This window comes from Dendropsophus ebraccatus, chromosome 11, assembly GCF_027789765.1.
Source record: "Dendropsophus ebraccatus isolate aDenEbr1 chromosome 11, aDenEbr1.pat, whole genome shotgun sequence".
Taxonomy (NCBI): domain Eukaryota; kingdom Metazoa; phylum Chordata; class Amphibia; order Anura; family Hylidae; genus Dendropsophus; species Dendropsophus ebraccatus.
The window spans coordinates 67636674-67644224 of record NC_091464.1 but is presented as its reverse complement, the minus strand read 5'-3'; the positions used below and the strand labels follow the sequence as shown (position 1 = coordinate 67644224).

General features: G+C 42.9%; 1 non-coding gene across 1 annotated transcript; it reads left to right on the top strand.

Moving 5' to 3' along the window:
* The first annotated feature begins 419 nt into the window (after positions 1 to 419).
* Positions 420 to 610, top strand: LOC138768224 (U2 spliceosomal RNA). The gene has a single exon (XR_011358955.1). It is a non-coding gene; the product is annotated as a U2 spliceosomal RNA (small nuclear RNA).
* Positions 611 to 7551: the final 6941 nt, after the last annotated feature.

Here is a 7551-nt window from a genome sequence, read left to right as displayed (position 1 = left end):
ACCACCCTCCTCCTTCAGAATGATTGATAGCCGGCAGAGGCGGGGCAGCGGCCTGAAGATACAGCTGTGGCAGGAAAGCGGGGAGGGAGCTGACAGTGTCACAGACACAAATAAATATGTTGGATCACACAGCAGCACTGAAGGTAAGTATGCACTGCAGTCAGTTTCCCTTTACAAGACGTCCACACCAAAAGAGACATTGGCAGGAAAAGTGAAAAAGTAAGTGAGTATTGCGTATAAACAGGTATGTGTTTGTAATGTGAATATGTATGCTTGTGTCACGTGTTTGTACTGTATATATGTCTGTAGTGTATATCATTACTATATGTATGGTATAGTAGGTGTATCTATCTATCTTATATTTTATGGACATGATGCTCTTGAAATGTGTACAGGGGGTGGAGAAAAGGGGAGTGTCAATTGCTTCTTAGCCTTTTGGCTAAGATCAAGTGTAGTATCTGTTCTTATCAGTTTATTATCTGATACGTCCCCTATCTGGGGACCATATATTAAATGGATTTTTAAAACAGGGAGATGGAAAAAGAGCTTGCTCTGTCCTCTCCAGGCATTGACCTGGTATTGCAGTGCTTCAAGGTTCAGTGCATAAACAAAACAAAAAAAGGGGGGGGGGAGCATCACACTGAATCCTTGTACCAGGTAGAAAACTGCCTAACTACAATATTGATTTCAGCAATATCCCATCTTACCACTCCTTCGATAGTTGCTGGTGTACAATAGTGCAGTAATACCGGATATATTGTCTTACCAGCGCAGTTTAGTCATTTAACTCCCCTCTGTTTGTTTCGATATATCTACATTTTCTCTCTCTATGCCTGCTGCGTGGGAAGCCTATTCCCAGTAAGTCACAGCTGCGAGCTCTGGTCATTCAACCTCCCTGTTCTCTCTTCTGCTTCACAGCATGAGTATGACAAAGATATATTACTAAATGTCATATATTTACATGTACAGCTGATTTAAGAAAAAAAGGAAAGAATAGAAATCAGCTCAGCTAGATATGTTGAAATTCGGCTCTGTGGTGTAAGGAATCTGTCACTATGCAATAGGGCATGTCATGGATGGGGTTTATCACTTATAGTCCCTATGATGAATGATCCCTATCTTTAGGATAAATTAGTAGAAGTTAGTTTTTAAGCTTTAATGTGGATCAGATAGATTACTATGACGTACAAGGATCTTGTAGTGGTCTTCTATCTGGAAGTGTAGCAGCCAACAGGGGGGCCCACACTCTAAAACTAATGAGAATAAATGGTCTGTGCTCCAACAGCAAAAAAAAAAAAATGTTCGTACAAAGGAAGCCATACTGTTAGGGTAAGACACAGATACAAACCACATCAAATAGAGAAATCTGAGCACATACTCTGAATTTTAAGAAATATGACTTATTGTGTTATTCCAGTGATCACTGCTAAATCTGATAATAATAATAATAATAATAATAATAATAATAATAATTTTTATTTATATAGCGCCAACAGATTCCACAGCACTTTACAATTCTGGGGGTATAAAAATAGACAAAAGTCAGACATCACAGAGATATACATATAATTATTCATACATGAGGAGTGAGGGCCCTGCTCGCATGCATGAGCTTACAGACTATTAGGAGGGGGTGCGAAACAAAATGGCAGAGGGTCAAAGTGCTTCATTGTTACTATGGTCTGGCCATCTTTATAAATAAGGCACTGTAGGTAAGGGTGGGTGCACCAATGTGCAGGTCTAAGTGCTTAAAGGGGTTATCCAGCGCTACAAAAACATGGCCACTTTTCCCCCTACTGTTGTCTCCAGTTCAGGTGCGGTTTGCAATTAAGCTCCATTTACTTCAATGGAACTGAGTTTCAAAACCCCACCCAAACTGGAGACAACAGTAGGGGGAAAGTGGCCATGTTTTTGTAGTGCTGGATAACCCCTTTAAATGTTGGCATGTGTATGTGTGCATGTGTGTGTGGGGGGGAAGGGTTGGGTAGCAGTCAAATTAGGGACCCTGATAAGCTTGGTTGAACAGGTGTGTTTTGATGGCACATTTGAAGCTTTGGGTACTGGAGGTGAGTCTGACAGTCTTGGGTAATGCATTCCATAGAACTGGTGCAGCTCGGGTAAAATCCTGGAGACGGGAGTGAGAGGTGCGGATTAAGGTGGATGTTAGTCTTAAGTCGTTAGAGGAGCGTAAGGCACGGGTAGGGCGGTAGACAGAGATGAGGGAGGAGATGTATGGAGGTGCAGCACTATGGAGAGATTTACAGGTGATCATTTAGGGCAAAGAGTATTAGTTCCAAAGGCTAGGTTCACACTCTGTATCTGTGCGGCTGTATTGCGGGCGGTAAATCATCGGCCGGATTTTTCCGGTTCATGCGTAAGCTGGAAAGTATACGATGTACGGCTGCACAGTGCACACTATGTATGAATCTACGGCCCGATCGTAAACGGACCCGTAAAAAATGAACAAGACCATTGTTTGCGGCTGGAAATGCGGCCGTGGATTGACAGGCAGTCCGTACGGAGTACTTCAAAAATAGCCGGCAATGATGCCGAATGCCGATGCCTCTAATAGTTAATATATTAAATTAATAAAACACATTTTCTTTGTAATAAAGTCCCTTTTCGTTGTTCAATAATTTAATTCTAACAAATCCATCATTGTGCAATTAAATATACTGTTAAAATAAATATATATATAAATAAATGTATATTTATATATATATTTATTTTTTGACAGTATATTTTATTGCACAATGATGGATTCGTTTAAATTAAATTATTTAACAACGAAACTGTTTTTATTTCAATGAAAATGTGTTTTATTAATTAAATATTAATTAGTACAGGAAGCTCCAGTAAGCCGTTAATTCATATTGCCGGCAATAGAGCATTCTGTACTAATCATCACTTTACTTTAATTAAAACATCAAATGTTTCTTCTAATTATGTTATCACAATAGCATTATTAGAAGAAACATTTAGAATTATATGTGCGCTCAGCTGATTGGCTTATCGGCTGAGTGTACATATAATTAGCGGGTCCGCAGCACAGTGACTTCATTGTGCTGCGGACCAGCGAAGAGGACACATTGGGGTGAGTATACAGATCTCCCCACCCCCTCCCCTGCACTGCACCCCTCCCAGCAAGGAAGGGGGGTCACTTAACCCCTTTCTTGCTGGGATAGGTGCAGTCTTACATCAGTCTGGCCCCCAAGGGGTTAAGGGGGATGCAATACATCCTCCCTTAACCCCTAGCCGCACCAGGCAGTTATAGTACGTCCTGGCAGGAGGTCACTTTCCGCACCAGGACGTACTATAACTGACCGACTCCCGGTGCTCACTGTTTACACAAACAATGACCGGGAGCCGAAACTAAACTGTCAGCTGATAGCTGACAGTTTAGTGTAGCTGCTGCTGGACCCTTTGAAGGTGTCCAGCACAGCCAATCACCGGCATCAGTGGATCGGTAACGATCCACTGATACCGGTGAAGCGAAAGGTAAACCCCCGGGTCCCGGTCTCTGTTGAGTTCCGGGATCCGGGGGAAGCTGCTGCCGATCCGTCCCGCCCCCCTGCCGAGTCTGCCGATGTCCCGCCCCCCTGCCGTGTCAGCCCCCCGGGCCATACCCCTGCCTCCCGCCGCTGCCGCTGTGCTGGAGGGTCCCCCTCCTGCTGCAGCATGATCCCCCCCCGGATCGCCGCTACAGCAGCCGCTGCCACCGGAGGGGGTCATAGCAGGTGTCTCCTTCCACCTCCTCCTGGCAGCACTGGCTCCCCGGATCCCCAAGCTTAGAGTGAGTTCTGGGAACGGGGAGCCAGTGCTGCAGCAGCAGCATGTACCAGCGTCTGTGTGATGACGCTGGTACATGCTGCTATATACTGTGATTGGCAACTTTGTGATCAGAGCTGCCAATCACAGTATTTGATCTTGGCAGAGCATGGATGCAGGCTCTGATCACTCACTTTGTGAGGAGATCAGAGCCTGCATCCATATACTGTAGAAAACACACACACACACACACACACATACATATAATAAAAAGTACCCCCTCCCCTGTGATCTCCCAGTAATAAGGGAGATCTTAGTGTCCGTCAGTCAGCGTCCGTTAGTGTCAGTCATCGTCCGTTAGTAAGCGTCAGTCAGCGTCCATTAGTAAGCGTCAGTCAGCGTTCGTTAGTAAGCGTCAGTGTCAGTCTGTGTCCGTTAGTAAGCGTCAGTGTCAGTCAGCATCCATTAGTAAGCGTCAGTGTCAATCAGTGTCCGTTAGTAAGCATCAGTCAGCGTCCGTTAGTAAGCGTCAGTGTCAGTTGGCGTCCATTAGTAAGTGTCAGTAACCGTCAGTCAGTGTCCATTAGTGAGTGTCAGTAAGCGTCAGTCAGTGTCCATTAGTAAGTGTCAGTAAACGTCCGTGCACACACAGACATAGGTGCTCCTTCTCTTCTGAGCCCTGTTGTACGCCCACACAATACTCTACGTTCATAAATGGGGTATTTATGTACTCAGGAGAGATTGCTTTACAAATATTGGGGGGCTTTTTCTCCTCTAAGCTTTTTGAAATTTGAAAAATTTGAGGTTTCACCAATGTATAAGTGTGAAAAATGTGATTTTTCATTTTCACGGCCCACTTTTGCAAAAAACTGTGAAAAACCTGTAGGGTCCACATGCCCACTGTACCCCTTGTTACATTCTTTAAGGGGTGTAGTTTTCAAAATGGGGTCACTTATGGGGGGTTCCCACTGTCTCGGCACTAGTGGGGCTCTGTAACTGTAACATGGTCTCCTACATTTATTCCAGCCAAATCCCCACTCCAAAATTTAAAGGGTGCTCCTTCTCTTCTGAGCCGTGTTGTGCGCCTGCACAACGGTTTACACCCACAAATGGGGTATTTGTAAAAACTGCAGATTCAGAGGAATAAATGTTTTATTGCATTTTACTTTTTATAGCTGTGCGGTATGAAAGAAATAGGATTGAATTGGAATGTCTGCCAAGAAAATAATAATTTTTACTTTTCACACTTACTTTGCAGTTATTCCTCTGAAATGCCTAAAGAGTTAAAAACTGTTTTAAATGTCAATTTGAATACTTCAAAGGGTGAGGAGTTCAAAATGGGGTGAATTATGGGGGTTTCTAGGATCCAGGCCTCTAGAATATGCTTCAAAACTGAACTGGTCCCTAAAGAATTCCCAGTTTAAATTTTCACCAAAATTTAGAAAATTGCTACTAAACAATCACGGCCTCTAAAATCCTAAAAAAGTTAAAGCATGTTCACCAAATGCTACCAACATAAAGTAGACATGTTATAGATATGAATTAATCAATAATTTATGTGGTAGAACTATCTTCCTTATTGGCAGAGACTTTCAAATGTAGAGAAATGCTATTTTTTTTCAATTTTTCACATCATTTTGAAGTTTTTCTCAAAAAAAGTTAAAGGTATCGGCCCAAATGTACCACTAACATAAAGTGGAACATGTCACGAAAAAACAATCTTGGAACCACAAGGATCGGTAAAAGCATTCCAGAGTTATTAATATATAAAGTGACACATGTCATATTTGAAAAATTTGGCCGTGTCATAAACACCAAAAGTAGCTGTGTCCCCTAAGGGTTAATCCCTTGGGGGCCAGACTGTAAGCAGCGATCTGTAAAGATGCTGCATACTGTAAGGTGCACAACACCGCTCACAATGATGGGTGTTGTGCTCCTGTTTGTGTGTTTTTTGTGTGTTTCTCCCTTTTTGTTTTTCAGATATCGGTATCCTGTGGATTACGTCGGATTCCGTGGACTACGTCGATGACCAGCGGTTGTTTGTTTTGTTTTTTTAATAAAATGGTCAATGAGGGGTGTGGGGGTGTGTTTATTTGAATAAAAAATTTTTTTAACTTGTGTCTTGTCTTTATTTCTTTACTTTATAGACTTAGTAGTGGAAGCCGTCTAATAGACGGAATCCATTACTAAGTCGGGGCCTAGTGTTAGCCGGTATAAAATGGCTAACACTAACCCCCCCATTATTACCACAGTACCCAATGCCACCAGGGGTACTGGGAAGAGTCGGGTGCCAGTGGTCCCGGAGCGTCAAAATTGGCGCTCCTGGACCGGGCGGCAGCAGGCTGGTAAGATTTAGGCTGGGGAGGGCCTAAAACAATGGCTCTTCCCACCCTGGTGTTACCAGGCTGCTGTTGTTTGGTTTTTAACCCGGCTGGTTATAAAAATAGGGGGAACCCTATGCATTTTTTTTTAAATAAATAATAATTCATATTGCCGTTAATTCATATTGCCGGCAAAAGAGTATTCTGTACTAATCATCACTTTACTTTAATTAAAACATCAAATTTTTCTTCTAATTATGTTATCACAATAGCATTATTAGAAGAAACATTTAGAATTATATGTGCGCTCAGCTGATTGGCTGAGCGCACATATAATGAGCCGGTCCGCAGTACAGTGACTTCATTGTGCTGCGGACCAGCGAAGAGACAACATCGGGGTGAGTATAGAGCTCTCCCCACCCCCTCCCCAGCATCCCCCTTAATCCCTTGGGGGCCAGACTGATGTCAGACTGCACCCATCCCAGCAAGGAAGGGGTTAAGTGACTTCCCTTCCTTACTGGTATGGGTGCAGTGCAGGGGAGGGGGTGGGGAGAGCTCTATACTCACCCCGATGTGTCCTCTTCGCTGGTCCGCAGCACAGTGACTTCATTGTGCTGCGGACCAGCGAAGAGGACACATCGGGGTGAGTATAGAGCTCTCCCCACCCCCTCCCCTGCACTGCACCCATACCAGTAAGGAAGGGGGGTCACTTAACCCCTTCCTTGCTGGGATGGGTGCAGTCTGACATCAGTCTGGCCTCCAAGGGGTTAAGGGGGATGCTGGGGAGGGGGTGGGGAGAGCTCTATACTCACCCCGATGTTGTCTCTTCGCTGGTCCGCAGCACAATGAAGTCACTGTACTGCGGACCGACTCATTATATGTGCGCTGAGCCGATCAGCCAATCAGCTGAGCGCACATATAATTCTAAATGTTTCTTCTAATAATGCTATTGTGATAACATAATTAGAAGAAACATTTGATGTTTTCATTAAAGTAAAGTGATGATTAGTACAGAAAGCTCTTTTGCCGGCAATATGAATTAACGGCTTATGGAGCTTCCTGTACTAATTAATATTTAATTAATAAAACACATTTTCGATGAAATAAATTCAGTTTCGTTGTTCAATAATTTAATTAAAACGAATCCATCATTGTGCAATTAAATATACTGTCAAAAAATAAATATATATATAAATATACATTTATTTATATATCTATTTATTTTAACAGTATATTTAATTGCAAAATGATGGATTCATTAGAATTAAATTATTGACCAACGAAAGGGACTTTATTACAAAGAAAATGTGTTTTATTAATTTAATATATTAACTATTAGAGGCATCGGCATTCGGCATCATTGCCGGCTATTTTTGAAGTACTCCGTATGGACCGCCTGTCAATCCACGGCCGCATGTCCAGCCGCAAACAATGGTCTTGTTCATTTTTTACGGGTCCGTTT